This window comes from Urocitellus parryii, chromosome 8, assembly GCF_045843805.1.
Source record: "Urocitellus parryii isolate mUroPar1 chromosome 8, mUroPar1.hap1, whole genome shotgun sequence".
Classification (NCBI taxonomy): Eukaryota; Metazoa; Chordata; class Mammalia; order Rodentia; family Sciuridae; genus Urocitellus; species Urocitellus parryii.
The window spans coordinates 9364395-9383689 of record NC_135538.1 but is presented as its reverse complement, the minus strand read 5'-3'; the positions used below and the strand labels follow the sequence as shown (position 1 = coordinate 9383689).

Sequence of the window (19295 nt, the reverse complement as noted above, 5' to 3'; positions counted from 1 at the left end):
ATCAGAATTCTGACTCAGCATGCTTCTCCTTATTTGCATTCATGGTACCTTGTTTTCTCCTGTATTTTGTGATTTTAGTTTATTTTTTCCTCAGAACTTCATCTGAGTAAATTCTGATAGCTAGAATGAAGTTGTATTCTTAGGAAGAATTTGTATTTGCTTATACCACTCCTCAGGAGCACTACATCTTTGGGGTCACTGGCTTAATGGTTTTCCAAACATACTGAGTAGCATAAATGTGGGCCTCGGGAACTCAGGAGGAGTCTCCTGGCTCTGTACCAGTGGCAAGTCATTTCCTTGCTGCCCACTGTGCACACAGGCTTTTCTCCTTCATCCTTACCTTGGGGTCTTTTTGCAGTCCCAGCCTACCTCCCTGCCCACATGCTGTCCTAGAGCGCCAGCTCAGGTCTCTAGACAAGTCCAGGGTGAAGTCCTGCCTTAGCAAGTATCCTCCCTGGGTTTGTGCTTTGGCTACCTTTAGGACCTCTCCAGAGCCTTTCCTTTTCTTCTGACAAGGCGAGGGCTCTTACTAGTTACTCAATGCTTCTGGTGTTTCAGTCTAGCAGTGGCTCGGGTATTAGCATGCAGAGCCTGCTGGAACAGCGGCCAACCTAGAGCATCCTGGTAGCAGGAACGGGAAGGAGTAGGTGGGGGCACCTGACTCCTGAATCTGGTCTCTGAAGGTGGAGAAACTTCAGTCAAGCTGTCAAAATGATACACTGTGGCATTCCTTAGTTTTCCGATTTTATTTCTTTCTCTTTTTCTTTTGACTATCTCTCATTTCTTTTGACTAAACATGCTGGGTTTTGCCCCTTTTTATTTTTAGGCATTGTAACTACAGTATTTAAGGTTTTAGTATGACTCAATTTTTCTAAGCTATTTTTAGTATCTTTATATCAAGTCCTATAGTATTATGACCTGATTCTTAAGAGGAGTTGTGTGTCTCATGGTGGCAGCACTTAGGGCCAAGTTTTCATCTTTTAGCTTCTTTTGTAGTCTCAAAATTTTTGAGCAATGAACTTCCCTTGCCATTGTAAAAAGGAAAAAGCAAGCTCATGGTTTTTAACTTAAAAACTTGTGTTTTTTTTAATATTTATTTTTTTTAGTTGTAGTTGGACACATTACCTTTATTTATTTTTATGTGATGCTGATGATCAAACCCAGGGCCTTACACATGCTAGGCGATTGCTCTACCGCTGAGCCATAACCCCAGCCCTAAAAACTTGTTTTTAACCAGACATCTAAAGCACATTTCCAGCTTTATCTACCTTCTGTTGATTTGTTTAAAAGTATACTGAGATGAAAAAAGTACTTAATTAATATTTATGAATAATAAGTGGCTCTTGAATAGAAAAAAAGCTCTTGCATTCAGTATTACAAATACTATTTTGCAAATAAATTACAAAAGTAAGTATCTTACTTTTGTTTTTTAACTTTTAAGAATAACTGGAAACTTGGAATAGCTGGGGTTAGAGGATGTGCTAGCATGCTCAGGACCCTGGATTTGATCCCCAGCACCACCCAAACAAAACAAAACACCACAACAAGAACAAGGCAGAGCAGACAACACATACAAACACAAGACTGAAAGCCTACACGGCAACCAGCACTAAACCTAAAGTTCTTAAAAACGGCTGCCTTAAAATGCATTGTAATCAGGGCTGGGGTTGTGGCTCAGCAGTAGAGGGCTCACCTAGCATGTGCGAGGCTCTGGGTTTTGATCCTCAGCACCACACAAAAATAAATAAAATAAAGGTACTGTGTCCAACTACAACTTAAAAAAAAAAAAAATTAAAGAATGCATTGTAATCACACCTGCCTCTGTGTGTCTTTCTCCTGTGGAGCTTAGAGGGGGCAGAATGGCCAGTCCCTTGTGGCTCAGCAGTGGTGTCTAGCACTCTGTCCTCCCTCCACCTTTCAAAGATCACTTAGTACTCAGATTTCAGAGTGGAGAGGTTAGTGTTAAACTTCTACAGCTGTTTATTGATGTGTTAACAATCTGATGATTACAGATGTACTTTGTTGTGTGATTACCATTACAAGTAAGTAAAGTTAATTCAATGTCCTTGTCACCACAAGACCAAGAAGATCAGTAGAGACTGGTAGTTATATTAGATTGATTATGTAATCCTTTAGAACCAAGAAAGTATTGGAGATAAAACAATTTTAAATATTATTGGAAATTTTTATATTTACTACTGTCTATGATGTCCCAAAGTGAAGTTCTCAGCCTTTTAATCCTGGCTACTCTGAAGACTTAGGCAGGAAGATCACAAGTTCCAGGCCAGCCTGGACAACTGAGACCCTGTCTCAAAATAAAAAGTCCTGGACATGTATCCCCAGTACTGCAATAAACAAACAAAAAGTAAAGAAGAAAACCCATTCCCTGTGAGGAGTCAGAGCCTCCCATGCCTTTTCTGTAGCTTGCACAGTGGAGACTGGCAGTATTTTCTAAAAAGCAATTGTAACATTTCCCCCAAACTTCTCTCACTTATAAGGCATCTCTGCTATACAGAAAGATTATAGCAATGGTGATAAGCTTTCCTCAGAGAGAAATTGGGTTCTCATTAAAGTGCATCAGTATTTTCCAAGTAATGATAGTATTTCCTGAGATGTAGGCATTAATGGTGGAGCTGTGCAACAGTCACCCCATTTGGGAGCTTGGTAAATCATGCATTACTGACTCCCCCCAGAGTTGCTGACCAGGGGTCAGAGGTAGAACTTCAAACATGCCTCTCTTCCATTTCCCAAGTGATGCTAGGTTGCTGGTCTCAGGATCACACTTTGAGGACTACTGCTGTGGAGAGTGCAAAAAGAACCTTTAAGGTTGGTCCTTAAATCTGAGACTGTGGTTGGGTAGGCTGCATTAACAGGCTTTTTTTTTTTTTTTTAAGTTATAGTACCTTTATTTTATTTGTTTATTTTTATGTGGTGTTGAGGATCAAACCCAGTGCCTCACACGTGCAGACAAATGCTCCACTGAAGTGGCATCCCCTTTCTCCACAGAAAAGTCTTAACTGGGCTTCTCCAGAAATCTTTACCATGACTGATTTTCGGACTTTCAGCAAAAGAGTCTCTGCAAAAGAGTTCAATGTAGATAAACTTCCTATTTTTGTGTTGCTCTGTTTTACTTGGCCACTGGCCAGGAAGAAATCAGCACTCCAGGTGCTAGATATCCCCTTACTAGTTTCTCATAAACATGTATCCAGTATAGTAGTTTGTAGAAATGTGCAAACAAGGCCTCTGGCTTTGAGCTGGGCTTCACAGAGACCTCCACATTTTTAAGAGAAGTTACCCCAATTGAGCTCCATGGTAACAGCTGGCAGGGAGAGGAAAGACAGGGGAGAAGCAGCTCTCCTCTTCTAAGGTGTTGTCCTTGTAGGGTTAACTTGCCCAAACAGTGAAAGAAAAACCTGCTTTTATGTGAACTTCTGCAGACTGTGAACTTCTGAGCCCCTCCCCTTACATGCTGGGTATAAAACTCTGAAACTCCCTGAACTCGGGGTTCAGAGGATTGATTGATGATTACAGCAAAAACTCTGCCCCTTGAACCTGGCTAAAACTGTTTTCTGCTATCTTTGTCCCTGCAACACCACCACTGAGCTACACCCCCAGCCCATCAGGCTGTGTCTTGAGTTCTTCTGAACTCAAATGATTGATAAGTATTCTCAAATAAAGGCAGTTTGATTTCTGGTCTACTCTGGTGTGTTTGGTAATTTTTAAGCATTCTGTTAATTGGTCATTTGTATTACGGATTGAACATATGTACCTAATCCAAAAATCTAAAATCTGAAATGTTCCAGAATGAAACTTTTTGAAGTGGTGATATGATACCACAAATGGAAAATTCCACACCATGAAACTTTGTTCCATGCACAAAATGACTTAAAATATTGTATAAAATTACCTTCAGACTGTATATATAAGATGTAGGTGAAAAATAAGTGAATTTTATATTTAAGATATGGATCCTGTCCCCAAGATATCTCATTATGTACATACAAATACTTTAAACTTTTAAAAATCTAAAGTCCAAACATTTCTGGTTCCATACATTTTGGATAAGGGATGCTCAACCTGTGTGTGCAGAATGTCTCAACATAGTTAGAGGCTCAGGTCATTTTAGCAGTAATGTTGCTGTGGCTGGTGATATCACTGTCCTGTTGCTTTTTGATTTTTTTTTTAAGTTGTAGGTAGACTCAGTACCTTTATTTTACTTATTTATTTTTATGTGGTGCTGAAGATCGAACCCAGGCCCTCACACATGCTAGGCAGGTACTTATCACTGAGCTTCAACCCCAGTCTTTCCCAGTTGCTTTTTAAGTTGGGCAGAAAACATGCCTGCCTGCTATCTATCTATCTATCTATCTACCTACCTACCTATCTATTGGTATCATTGTAGGTCACATTAGTCAGTCCAAATTAATTTGCTTTGTATTGTGGTTCTGAAGTGGTTATATAATGAGGATGATTTTTAAGTCAGGGCATTACTATGTAAGTGAATCCTGTTTAATTTATAATTCAGATAATTTATGATTTCTAGATTTTTGTTTTACTAGTGTGGTATATACCTGTACCTAATTTTGATGATTTGAATGTCAGCAGCTTCAGCTTTCCTTTTTGCCCATTTAGAAATCTTAAGGAAGTAAAAAGACAAATGTGTCAAAAGTCAGAGGAAAAAATAGGTGTGTTCCCTAAATTAGATAAATCTTAATTTGATCCATCTAGGACTCATATGCACAAAGGTGTGTGTGTGTGTGCATGTGTGTTTGTATTCTAGAAAGTAGCTTTATGATTGAAAACACTTGCTGTAACTTAACTCAGTAATATCAATGAGAACTAATGTCTAAATAAGAAAGTACAGAAGATGATTGCAGAGTTCTTGGTGACACGTGTTCCATTATTGGACTTATAAACATCATATTCCATATAGGTGGAATATGTTTCATTTTCACAGTATGTGGTTAACATTAGAAAGGTACATGAATTTCAAGGGATAGTTACAGGACATGTTAAGCATGCCACATTGCTACTAAAAACCAAAAGCAGGTTGTTTTTTCATTCAGTGGTCTCTCCAAAATTTATATTAAAAATGAAAATGCATGTGCATTTTCCTGCTTCAAGGAGTTGTTGTCTGGTGGGGAAGTTTGAGATCTTCCCTTGGGAGTTGCAGTTGCGGCAGGAGAAGTTCATGCTGTGCACAGTGATGGCACAGCAATTAGACATTAGACCCTCTATTCCCCCATTCGCTGCCTTTGGGAACATGAAAGCAGAATGAACTTACATCAGTAGAGGCCGTAGCTTGAAAATCACATGTAAAATTAAAGTTCCAGTTAAACATACTGCGTTAGTCCAGACTTAGGAGAGGATCATTTCTGTACTGTGGTGGGTGAGAGAGTGAGGATTGTGATGTTTCATGGGTGTTCTTCATTATAATGACTGGCCTTGCAGGATACAAGTTCCTTTTCAGAGAAGACAGAATTGTCCATTCACCTTGGTCCTGCTCTAAAATTTTACCAAGGACTCATCACACTAAGCCACTTTAGAACTAGGGAGCAGCGTGTGCTAGGTAAATAGTGTTTCTGTGCCCCACTTCATTCTGTATCCCTTGTGGCTCAGGACAGGGTCTTGGCATGGTTGAAATGGGTCTACTCCAGGTAAGCAGTTTCCTTAAAATGCCTGGCACATTTTCTGTACTGTCCCTGGTTTGTGGTCCCCAGAGCTTACACTGGAGTAGGGATTTCCAGCTGGTGAGATTTCAGGGATGAGCCAACATTCTTACAGACTGTGCAGCCTCTTCGTATTTGCAGTTCTGTGGTTAAAATACATACAGACGGTATCAGCCATGCTCTCTTTTCCTCACTGCCTTTCCAGGCTTTGGGGGCTGGGACACAGGTGGGGTGGGTAAGACATGCCTGTGTTCTGCCTCTTTTGCAGTATTTCTCTCAGTATTTCTTTTCAGTATTTCTGGACCTAGAGATCTTTCTGTCATAGGCCTTGGAAACCCAAGTCAGGACTGTGGCTTCTGCCTCGTCACACCCTTCTCTCAAGGCTGTGGGCTTTGCTGGTTTGGGGTGGAGAGGTGGGATTAAAAATAAAGGAGCTAACGGGGAAGAAGTAATATTTTAAAAAGTATTATCTCTGCCAAATTTATTTTAAGAATTAAGTAACATTTTACATGATAGACTGATTATCAGAGTGTCTGGCTTTGTAGCAAGGAATAGTTGCTATGGTTGGGTGGTGATTTTCATATTATTATAAAAATAAAATATAAACTAGGATCTGTTACACCTCAGATTGGGGAGTGAAACCAGTTTTTATGATTTCAAGTTACTCTTGTAAAGGTGAGAATGTTTCTTCTTGCTTTTCCTTATTTGCCTGAAATTTAAGTCAGTTACCCACATCTTGGTGTCTGGCTGTTTGTGTTTGATCCCTTTGCTCTTGCCTCAGTGTTTTTGTTAATTCTGGTAAATTACTCTCACACATCAAATCAAGATAAAAACAAGGCAAGTCCTTAGAAGCCTAGAGGACAAGAGTATGAGTGAGATTGAAACGTACACTGGCATTGTTAGAAACTCTATAATACCTATATGTGTTTAGCTGAGCTGAACCGTATACTGAGTTCACAGAGAGCAAATCTCATGGGTCCCCTTGGTAGTAGATCATCATGCTGTTTTTTTCTTTCAGTAAATTTGTTGAACATCTGCTTTGGGCCTGAAACTGTCGAAATGTTAAAAATACAGCACTGAAGAAAGCCATGTTAAAAGCCCTGCCCTCAGACAAAAGTCTGTGCTCATGAGCTGTGTTCCAGTGCAGGTGGATGGCCAACCACAGGGTCAGTAAGGTGGGGTGTGTGGGCAGGAGGGTAGTCGTGGCCAAGGATCCCTAAAGGGAAGGTGACAGGTAGAGACCTGAAGGAAGGTGTGGGCCTAAGGAATGAGCAGGTGCCATGTCTGGAGAGGAAGCTGGGCTTGGGGAGGTGGCTGGCCAGTAGGGAGTGGTGGGAGCCTTGGAACTGATGTAGCAGTGTGAACCCTGGAGGGTTTCCACCACACCCACAGGCCTGCCTCCTTCTTTCCTTCCCTCCCTTCCTCCCTTCCCCCAGTTTGCCAGAACTAACTCCAGGGAGTTAATGCTCTGTTTACTTTGATGTTGGATTTAGATCTTATTTTTTTCCTTCTTAAAATTTAATTGATTGTATCTAATTAAAACCACACTGGGAAAATCCTGTGCTCCACTTAATTCAGTCAGTGAGAGAGTTTTAAAGGGATTGATGGATCTTTTACACATTAGGAGACTCTTAAGTCAAATCAGTTGAAAAAAAAGTTTAAGGAGACCCTCCCCAAACACACACACACACACACACACACACACACACACACACACACACCTCTATTACTTAATTTGAGATTCTCCCTAATGGAAAATTTCAGATCTTGCCTCCTGGACTTGCTGAAAGTAAGCACACGGCCATCAGACCCTTTGCCCCTCTAGGTGTTGTTATCATTCTGTTAAGTTTCCCAGGGTCCACCAGACAGGAGTGCTGTTTCAGACTGCCAGACTTCAGGCAGAGGTCAAAATACCTGTCATCAGTCAGAACTATGGCATCCCTCTCCTGAGGAGGACCACTGCCTGCTAGTTTCTTATGACAGCGGAATGTATTTCAATTCATATTACACATATAGAGCACAGATTTTTCACATCTCTGTTTGTATACAAAGTATGTTCACACCAATTCGTGTCTTCATACATGCGCTTTGGATAATGATGTCCATCACATTCCACCAACATTTCTAACCCCCATGCCCCCTCCCTCCCCTCCCACCCCTCTGCCCTATCTAGAGTTTGTCTATTCCTCCCATGCTCCCCCTCCCTACTCCACTATGAATCAACCTCCTTATATCAGAGAAAACATTCGGCATTTGGTTTTTTGGGATTGGCTAAGGTATAAATTTTCCGAAGCTTCCCAGCCTTGAGTGGAGCAGCCCAAGAAGAGCTGGAATAATGAGAGTTGGGTCACAGCGTTCCCATGGGCTTAGGAGAATAGCCTAGGATGGTCCTGGCTTAGGATTCTTCTTCCCTGGATCCTTTCAGTGAGTTTTTTGTTTGTTTTGTTTTTTTAAGTATAAAATGTTAGTGGAATTTTATATTGTTTGTATTTTAAAAGGAAGGTTGAAGAGGAAATATAAATACATAAACATGCATTGATCTACCAGTCCTTAGGTAGAACGGTCAGTGAATTCTTAAGATATCATCTATCAACAGTTTGGCATAATTCAGTATTTTTTATTTTAGCTATTTATAAAAATTTCAGACAGGCAGAAGTAGAGCAGTGCCATGAATCTCCTGGACCCTTTAGCTGCCTCAACAACCATCAACTCCTGGCCCATTCCATTTCCTCTAAACCCCCGTATCTTTCTCTTCCCTCATTATTTTGAAACAAAGTTTAGACAATTTGTGGTAAATATTTTAATACATATTTCCAAAAATAGGGACTTGCATTTAGCAATCCTCAGGGGACAAGACCCTCTTACAACTTCTTCCCTGTGGCTTGGTGGTGCCAACAGTAGGAGGGAGTTGTGTCGAGTTGGAGGAGCCGGATTATGTGTGTTTATTATGTTGTAAGTGGATAATGGGCCTGGCCACTCTCCTCCAGATGGCGCCTGTGGTGGGTTGCAGAGTTGGTGAAAAGGAAGATGGAAGAGGAAATACAAATACATAAACATGCATTGGTCCAGCAGTCCTTAGGTAGAAAGCCATGTCTTCGAATAAAGGAATCCGTCTCTGGAATCCATACTCAGTGCCTTGCCTACTCTTCCCATTTTTAGTTTCTTTTAAAGAAAGAATTGGAAGAGTTTCAAATCATTGTGAGTATAGAATCCTAGTTTTTTTTTTTTTTAAATCATTGTGAGTATAGGATCCTAGTGTTTTTTTTTTTTAATCTTATAATATATTGGATTTTTGGCTTAATTCTCTATAACCTCAAATTAGTATTATGAAATGAAACAAGATTATTTTTACTCTGATACAAACAAGAACCGAACCAAGTCTTTGTATTTTTCTCTATTTTGCTTCTTTAAAAATATGGAATGCTTCACAAATTTGCCTGTTATTCTTGTGCAGGGGCCCTGCTAATCTTCTCTGTATTGTTCCAATTTTAGTGTATGTACTGCTGAAGCGAGTACTTTGTATATTTCTAAAGAACTCACTTGTGTGACCAAGTGTTCAATATCATATAGTTAGGAAATCATTATATTATTAAAACTTGAATTTTTCTTTCTCTGTATTTCAGTCTTCCTAATATATGTTTCAAGATACTTGCAATTAAATTATGCATTTAGATGATATCCTGGCTATAACATTAAAAACAATAAGATCTTCAAGTAAACCAAAATATTGCCATTGTGTGCTGAACTTATTCTTTGAAAACTAAATGCTCTATTTGAATAAGTTAATGATTAGATCTTTATATGCAACTGAGGTTCTGTTTTTCTTCTAAATGTTCCTTTACTAATTTTTCCAAGGAGAAAAGATGCTCATGTGCATCTTCTGATATAAGTCTTCAAATAGAATTTGCAAGCTCACAAAGATACTCTATATTTCTTCCACTTGGCCCAGCTGCATTAAAAATCTGTTCAGCAGTGTCTTCCAGGGGGGCAGGATCAAGATAATTAGGAATGGTTTTGTTGTGGGATCTTTTGGATAAAAAATGACTGTTACGTTTCTTTGGCTTTTTTTCTCCGAAATAAGGTATGCTTTTATTTCTTCTTCTTTTCCTACTGGCAGTGTGTAAGCAACATCCCATACACAACCCGATGATCTTCAACAAGAGTCACGACTCTTCATGGCTTGCCGGGACCCCGCAGTGGTTGGTGCTACCCTGCCAGAAGCGACTGGTGTAGTTTGTGTTGTATCCGACCAGCTTGTCCCCATAGGGGTTGTCCCTATTCCAGATCAGGGATCTGTAACCAAAAACCCACATCTTGCCGTGGCTCCTGATCCCTTGTGGTGGTAGTGGAGGCAATAGTGGCGGCCAACCCTCAGCTGCGGTCTTGGCCGCCACCTGAGACTACAGTCTACAGGAGCAGAATCCTAAATTCTTAATAATTATTTCCCTTTTATTTTAACTTGTCACAACTAACTTTGACAGTAAGCTTTTTAGCGATTTATTTATTTTTTAACTTTACCAAGCTTTCTCAAAACATTCTATTTAGATTTCCTACAATTATTCTTTCACACTCATTTCATTAGCTAATGCAGTAGTTCAGTTGCATAGCTTCAAAAGTAAGCACACCTGGCATAAACAGTTTTGCCAACTGGTTCTTGGTAAGTTTGTGCTTCCCTTGGTGGGATCACATTACCTTGTTTATCAGCCTATGGTGCTGAATCCAGGCCGCTCCATGCTTCATATAGAGCAGAGGGTGGTGGTGAATCTGGTAAGCTGCTAATGTGGGATAAGGCTGTGTACTGCTCTCCTGTTAATGAGTCATATTTTTGTGATTTGTGACTATCTGGGTTTACTTAGGTTAGAATATAACTCTAACGTACTATAGCTTTGTAAAGAACTGATGGCAGATGTTGAATTCAGTATTTTTTTCCTCATTGTAACTCAATCCACTTCCTTTAATATATCACCATCCTTGTGCTAAGTTATGATTTATAAAATGGTCAGAATGCACATTTTTGGTGAAAATAGAGTTTAGAAGATTACTTTTAAAAACAATTAATATAGTTTACTAAAATAGTATGATGGTATCATTTTTCTATTTTATAAAAGAAGCAGTGGTCCATAGTGTTTTACATTTAGAGGAGCTGACCGGTGTGCCCCCCCCCCCCAACAGTTCTCTGCCTGGGGGCTCTCCTGCCTTCCACCTGACAAGTGAAGGGCGAGCTAATTTTTTTGGGAAAAAAAAATACTCTGCTGCTGGTGTCAGAATATAATCTTTCTGGGTACTTCAATTTAGCCTATGTTCAGTATTTATAATTTTCACTAAAATAACTAGGTTTACTGTCAGGTATAAAAAGAAATAAAATAAAAACAAACGTAATCTCTGTTTTTTAAGTCCTTGGGATTTGTGTTAAGACAGTGGGTGGAAACCAAAGCAGAAACAAACAAACAAGAAACCCAACTCTACAACACCATGCTAAACCAAATGCAAGATTCCCATCAGGAGGGCTGGAGGGCTCTGCCTGTGCCCATCCTGGGCAGGACCTCCTCCATGCCTATGGAGAGGTCGTCTTCCCCCAGAGCCTGGTCTTTTTGTGCATGATACTGTAAACATTCCTTTCTTGTTACCCTTGGGACAGTGACTGCTCTTGCGGGTCTTCATACACCTGTGAAGTGGCACGTGTTCAGGAAGTGATTTTAAGAGCTGGGAGCCATTGTGTATACTGGAGAAAGCTAGGCTTTCCCACCACAGTCCTGTGCTGCCATTCCAGTGTCACTGCTTCCAAGCAGATTGATCATTTAGCTGTGGATCCTCACCTGTAATTATGCCAGAGCCAGTTACATTAGCTCTAGGGATGCTAAACTTGTATGGGCAGAATAGTGCCCAAACAAGGAATGTAACAAATCATCTAAGGCTTTTTCGCTGCTGTGACTAAAAGACTGACCAGAACAATTTTAGTGGAGGAATAGTTTATGTGGGGGCTTATGGTTTCAGAGGTCTCAGTCCCTAGATGGCTGACTCCATTCCTTAGGGCTGAAGGTGAAGCAGAACAACATGGTGGAAGAGTGTCGGAGGGAAGTGATTCACATTATGATCAAGAAGTGGAGAGAGATTCCACTCACCAAATACCAAATATATACTCAAAAGGCACATTCCCAATGACCTACCTCCTCTAGTCACACCGTCCCTACCTTCAGCTGCCACTCAATTAATCCCATCAGGGGGACTAATTTAAGGGTTTAAGGCTGCCATGACCAATCACTTCTCTAAACCTTTTTGCATTGTTCCACACGTGAGCTTTTAAGGGATACCTAATATCCAAACCTCATCCTGCCCCCGCTCCTGCGAACTGTCCCTGGGCTAATCAGGTGTACATCTCTCCCTGCAGCTGGACTTGGGGTTGCCTTCCTGATTCACAGGGATGGAAACCTCAATGAAATGTGGGGGAGGGCAGGAAAGGGAGGAAGGGGCCTGAATGTTGTGAGCTCGCTGGAGTGTTCATCTAGTGTGTTTTAGTGGGCAAGAATGATCTAGAAGGAGACTTAGCATTGTGGAGTGGAATTTGGAATAGATTTTTAGGGTGGGGTTAGACCATGAGGAATCTTAAATGCCAAGGAAATGAATTTGAACTTGATCCCAGCGTAATGAGTAGCTTTTGGTGTATGACATGTCAACTGAGTTATCAAGAGAGCCTCCTGCAGCAGTGCACAATTGCTTGGACTTGGACAAGAGGAAAGGTTCACGTAGGAGGAGAGTGGAGCAGGGTGGTGGTAGGGTCCTGTAGTCACAGGCATTGCAGGAGAGGTGGCACAAACAGGATCACTTTCCATTCCTTGCATCTGATGGTCTTCTGCCTCCAGATAGGGGTGTTGTGTGTAGTTGGTGTGAGCTGATATTTCTCCTGTAAAACTGAGTACCACCACCTCCTTAGGGTTGTTCAGAATTTAAGTAAGGACATGTGGAGTGCCTCACACCCAGAGATGCCTAGTGCCTCTTCACCTTTCCTTGTCTACTTGGTTTTCCCTCCTTTGTAAGGTATGTTTGTTTGCAGGAAGGATCAACTGGACAAGAAAAAGAGACTTTGGCAAAATTTGGTCAGAGTATATGTCCTGTTGTGTAGGTGTCTAGGAAGTGCCCACACACAAGGATCTTCTGATTTCTCTGTCTTTGCATATAATGAACCCTCACTCATTTAGATATAGCCAGAATCTCTTCCTTTGACCAAGTCTAATTCAATTTTCCATTTTTTGTATAATAAAGTTTAAGCTAGCCCTTCAAATTGTGGATATTCTAACTTAATTCTCTTTGGCAGTCTTACTTTTTGGTTTCCCTAACCTTACAGTTGTAATGCAACAAAAACCACTTGTAGTTATGTGGTGAGTTTTGTGTTAGCTATGTTGATCTAGAAGAGAAATTGACTCAAGGGGAAGTGCTGGTAAAAAATCAGTCCTAGTTAAGAAGACTGGCCTTAGTCCAAGAATCATTTAAGGGGCTGGGCTTGTAGCTCTCAGTGGTAGAGCACTTGCCTCGCAAGTGTGAGGCATGGGTTCGATCCTAGCACCACATAAAAACAAATAAAGGATTGAGTCCATATACAACTAAAAATACACACACACACAATTTTTTTTTTTTTTTAAAGAATCATTTAAAACGGATTGGTACTCCTCATTTAACTCAGCTGCATGGGTATTCCAGCTACATGACCTTAAGCAGAAGTGTCATTTTGAGTAGCTTCATTGTAAAGATCTATACATTTCACTTAAGTTGCATTCTTAAAAACTTTAAATCAATCCAAAGGGACTTGAAGATCATCTAATATAACCCTGTCATTTGTCCTATATAAAGGCAAAGGCCTAGAGTGACTCTTCATTGTCTTTTATTTTACACCCCCCCCCCTCCAATTTATGGGTATGACCATGACCTGAGTCATTGAGGAAAGGTTCTTCTTAATAATTATACTTTCAGGTTTGATGAAACTCAGGAGAGTGTGTAATTCTTACAAATGAAGGACCATGAAAAATTATCAGGCTAAAGTTTTCCTAACTTAAGAACTGTGGGAAAACTTGAATATCTCAATTTTATAGAGAATCTTAAAGAATTTTCTAATTGAAAAAAAAATTATATTTTATCCATTTTGATTATTGAGCTTTGGGGGCAGAGATGGCATTGCTGAGAAGGACTAAAATGGGCTGAGATTAGTCATTTCTACCGTGGGTTCAGGAGGGAGGACTGGAATTCAACATCACACATTAAATATCTTCTCATCTGCTTTTAGTAGTACTTAAGTCGTAAAAGTTGCTTTTCAGTAAATTTTACTCATGGGATATGCAAATCATGTCCCCCTTTCTCTGAACACTAGTGTACTTGTATAGAATAAAGCAAGGAAGCCCTGCTAAAAATAAGATGTTAATTTAGCAACCCCTTTTGTCAACTCGCGTTTGAGTAGTTTGGCTTCCGAGTTGTTTTCCCATCGGGCCATGCACAGCCCTTATCTGGGCTTTTGCACTTGGGCTTCCTTCTGCCATATTCAGCCTCACTTCCTCCTGTCCCTGTTCTCCACTTGGCTAGCTCTCACCCTTCCATAGGCCTCAGCCTGAATGAGGCCTCCTGTGTCACATCACCTCATCACATCACCTTAAATGCACTTCTCACAACCTGGGATGACCCTGGGTGTTGATTGGCTGTCTCTTCTTAATAAAATGAGGGTTTCTGAGGGAAGGATGGGACCTGCTTGCTTCTCTCCCACTTGGTGCAGTGCCTAACAGCAGTCTATTCCAGGTGGATAGATAAACTGAGTGCATAGGGGCCTCTAAGGCCTCCATCTTGTATCACATCATCAGCCTGAGCACCCACACAGCCTTCCAGAGGAATGTGGAATTTAAAAATTGATTCAGATGGCTTTAAGCAGAAAACCAAGGATATGGGGAGAAATTTCCCTCAAACCATGGAAAAGATTGAGAAACAGTATAGTTAAGAAATGTATGGGATAGGCATTGGCATTTTGCAAAATACAACTTATAAATTTAAGAGTTTTATGATTGCCTGTCAATATGGCTGGATGCTGGTTCTGTTAAGTGGGCCAGTAAACTTGAACTAAATAAATTTTTCATCTCGAGAAAACTATACTTTCTGTATTTTAAAAATTGAACTAATTAAAAATTAGGTAAGTTTGTCAATGTCAGTGATTTTTAATTAGTGAACCCTCTAAGCACTTGTTAGGTAGTAGACTTTGTGCTATGTGGCAAATGGATTAATAATTCATTCATTTAACAAATACTTGCGTGGCTAAAGTATCAGGTACTATGTGGAACAAGGTAGAAACGGGACTTAAAGTTAGACAATGTAAAAATGTAAATAAGAGTCACAGTACAGTGTAGTGTTCTAAGGCTATCCACTGGAGGGACAGCAGATGTTAGCAGTTGGAAGATGCTTCCTAACACATGAAATCAAACCTAGAACCTGGAAGACAAGTGGAGTTTGTAGGCAATTGAGGAAAGGGAGGTGCCTGTAGAGGGAGAGGTATGACATGTTGATGGAGTTGAAGGTGATTCCATGAGTCTGGAGTTGGTAATTGAAGGTGAGGTGGTAAGTGACTGGATCATGGAGGTGTTCAGGTAGTCAATAGAATTTTTTTAGTCCAAATGAAATGCTTTTGAGGATAAAAGAATGCTGTGAATTGCACCAAGACAATAGGCCCCAACTGGGACTGGCCTAGATAGATTGCAATGTGTGGTCACCCTGCTTATAACCATGTTCAGTAATGTTTAGACGTAGTTTATTTGGTGAACAAGTAAGTGTGGACACAACTGTGTGTCCAGGATGGTGCTTAGACCTTACTGTAAGAACTTAAGGAAGCACTGAAGGGTTTAATCAAGAGAGGGACCCTCACTTTACATGTTAGAAAGATACTTCTGGCTACAAGATAGAAGAATTGTGGTGAGGCATGTTAGTGTGGAGGGTTTGCAGGAAGCTTTTGAAGTGAAGAAAAAAGCTGATGATGACTTAGACTGGGACTCATACTTGGGATGGAGAGAAGTGAGCAGATTCTAGAAGTATTTGGAAAGTAGATTTGTCAGGCCTTTCTTAGATGGTGGAAGGGAGTGAGGGAAGGAGTCGGGAATAACTGAGGTTTCTTTCTGGGGCACTTGGTGGACAGTGAGACTCCAGCTGCACTGGGAAACCCTGTAGGGAAAGTGGATTTTGTGGTGGAGTGCTGATGAAGTCATTTCTGGGCCTGTTGAGTGGAAAATAGATTGTCTAAAACTCTGAAATACTGGAGAAATAGATTGGAATTCCTCAGTATGAATATGGCAAGAGAAGCCTTTAGGGTGGTATGTAGAGTCAGAAGGGCACTGTGGGGAACATGGACATTGACAGCATGGCCCATCTCCAAAGAGAAGCCTGAGGAAAAAAGGGAAGGGGAAAGGGAGCCAGAAACCTGCCTGGGGAGGGGAGAGTGTTTTGAGAAGGAAGAGATGGACACCGTCTCACACATGGTCGTGAGGGCAAGGTGGATGAGGGCTGGCCTGGTCCATTGGGCTTAGCAGTAAGAAGCTTGTGGGCATCCTTGGCTAGAGCCATCTCAAGGCCACGTGCGGACAAAACCTGACCAAGAAGTGAGGTTTGGATAGTGTGGACATGGCATGCTGACAGTTTTTCTTGAAATTTGATTTCTTGAGATTAAAAGAAGGCAGAGGAATGGATGGGGTGGAGGGAAGTCTTTTATTTATTTTTTTGTAGATGGACACAATACCTTTATTTCATTTATTTTTTTATGTGGTGCGGGGGATGGAACCCAGTGCCTCACCCATGCTAGGAAGCGCTGTGCCACTGAGCCACCGCCCCGGCCCTGGAGGGAAGTCTTTTTTCCTTTTTAAAGATGTGGAATAGACAGCAGCTTCGAAGCTGACAGGAGGGAGAGGTCTGAGGAGTAGATGGAAAGGACTGACCCAGAGGTCAGGAGGGTCAGAGCATATTCTCTGGAGTGTGCTGGGGGAGTTTCCTTTTTGGGTTTCTTTCTTCCTCTGTTTTTTCAGAGTTGGAGTCAGGGTCATGTGCTTACCTGTAATCCCTAAGAGGGCCCTACAGCAAAAACCTGACAGTGTTTTTTCAGAGTTAAGCTGAGCATGTCTGCTTTATCATGCCTAGTGGCTGTATTTAAGTATTTTACCCTTCCTGAGGCTCTGACAGCCACTTTGGAGAGCATGTTTTAGTTTCTTTGACTTTTTTCCTGCAGAACTGCTGTACATGTGGTGAGTGTTCCAGAAGGAAGAAAATGAAATTAGGGTACCATTCATTTTTCACATTTGTATATTTTTACTTACTTGTAGACTTTTAAAAACAGTTTTTAATACACATAATGAATTTTTACTGTTTTAACCATTTTTAGTACACAATTGAGAGACATTAGGTGCATTCAGTGTTGTATGACCACCACCTATTTCCGGAAATTTCTATCATCATAAGTAGAAATTGTGTGCTGTTATTAAACATTAACTCCCTGTTGCCTTTCCCCCCAGGCCCTGGTAACTGATGCTTACTCTAAATACCTCAAATAAGTGGATGCTCATATTATTTATCCTCTTATATCTGGCTTATTTCAATTAGCATGTTTCAAGGCTTATCCACGTTGTGGCATGTATCAGGATTTCATTCCTTTTTATGGTTGAATAATATGCCATATATCTTGTATATTTATTCATCTGTTAATGGAAATTTGGATTGCTTTCACCTCTGACTCTTATGAGTAATGCTGCCACAAGTATTGTCATACAAGTATCTGTTTGAGCCCCTGCTTTTAGTTCTTTGAGGACGTATACCTAGGAGTAGAATTCCTGGATCAAATGGTCATTCTGTGTTAAACTTTTTTTTGGTGGGGGATTACCAGGAATTTAATCCAGGGGTACTTTATCCCCAGACCTTTTTTTTTTTTTTTTTTTTTAAATTTATTTTGAGACAGGTCTCACTGAGTTGCTCAGGGCCTCATCAAGTTGCTAAGGCAGGCCTTGACCTTGTGATCCTTCTGCCTTAGCCTCCAGTGTTGCAGGGATTACAGGCATGTGCCACCATGCCCTGCCTGTGTTAGATTTGAGGAACTGTCAAACTGTTTTCCGCAGTGGCTGCACCATTGTACATTCTCACCAACCGTTCATTTTGTTTGACTCCAGTGGTTTAAAAGAAGTATGTCAGAATTTCATAAAACTCTAAAACCACAGTCGTTTGAACTAACTGAGGTGGAAATTAGTTTGAAATCATGAAATGTCTAAATTAGCAAACTTCAAAAACTTCTTTGTATTAGGTTATAATTCTCAGAATTTAAAGTCCCTTGGACTTTGCCACTTTGTTACCCTCATCTCTGTGACTTGATTTCTTTACTATGATACTACATTATACACACTGTACTAGAGTTTGTAGTCATGCAGCTTTTTGCTTACTGAAGGCTGCAAAAATGCCCCCAATATATAAGAATATAATATAGTAATAAAGTTTTTGACTTAGATAAAACATATAAGCAAACTTTTATTACTAAACAGTAATTGTTTCTAGGTAACTTGTACCTGGTATTAAAGTACTCAGTAGATTTTAATTGAACAAATACTATCCTTAGTTTAAGGTTGAGTTTGTTGTAGCTATTATCTTCTCTTTTCAGTGAATAAATTTCTTTTAAATTACCCAAACAATTCATATGTTCATAAAGAAAAAAGTCCAAATATATGAAGTATCTAGAGTAAAAGATTAAAACCCTCTTTATCTTCCTTTGCTGTTGTCAAGGTGTTTTTAATTATTGTGTACGTGTTCTTCCAGGTGTTTCTAAAATACCTTTACCCTCGTGCATACACATTGTACTAAATGGATATTTTGCTCGGTGACAAACTTTGATCATTTAAAAAATAAATTTTAGAGTTCTTTGTTATCATAGGCTTATTGTTGTTTTTACTTGTTATTATTTACTTAATTTAGTTCAATGTTTATTATAATATCTAATTTATGCTAATATTTTTATTATCACAGATGATAGAGTTATTATCATAGACATTTTGGTGTATTCTGTCTCAGTGGATTTCTTTCTCATTGGGAGATATTTTCATGCCAGGCAATTTTTGGTGGATGGTAGACATGGTGAATTTTTACTTTTCGGATTCTGGATAATCATGTATTTTTCAAAACATTCTTGATCTGTGTTCTGGGATACAGATAAGATACTTAGAAATAGTTCAATTCTTTTGATGCTTCTTTTTAAGTTTTGCTTTGAAGGTTAGATCAGGGCAACTTTTAGTGAAGGGCTGTTAAGGGGTACCAGTTATTAAGGTACCTACTATTGAGGGGTCCCTGTCTGAATAACACGGGCAGTGACTGTGTCACCGAGTTTCCGGCTTGGCTGCCCCCTCCTCCTGGTGGTTCTCTCCACCCTTGAGCACTTCTCTTGCATGCCTGTGGCAGTCAGTTTCCACTTAGAGACTCAGGTCCATCCACTGAGCTTCAGAACACATTCTTCCCATCCTCTTCTATGTGAACTCGGCTTCTTGGCCTCCCCAGACTCCCAACCTAAGGCCCTTCTGCAGAGAGAGTGACAGACTTCATCCGGGTGACCCTCTGTGTACTGTGCCCTGAAGACTTGTCCAAGCA

The 19295-nt window shown here is 40.3% G+C and overlaps 1 protein-coding gene, 1 non-coding gene and 1 pseudogene across 3 annotated transcripts in view; 1 reads left to right on the top strand and 2 right to left on the bottom strand.

Annotated features, from left to right (window-relative positions):
* Snx9 (sorting nexin 9) overlaps positions 1-19295 on the top strand; it is a 103594-nt gene that overhangs the window by 7463 nt on the left and 76836 nt on the right. The window lies entirely within an intron of this gene.
* Positions 9079-9185, bottom strand: LOC113186410 (U6 spliceosomal RNA). The gene has a single exon (XR_003301288.1). It is a non-coding gene; the product is annotated as a U6 spliceosomal RNA (small nuclear RNA).
* On the bottom strand, positions 9467-9982 carry LOC113186397 (glutathione-specific gamma-glutamylcyclotransferase 2-like; annotated as a pseudogene).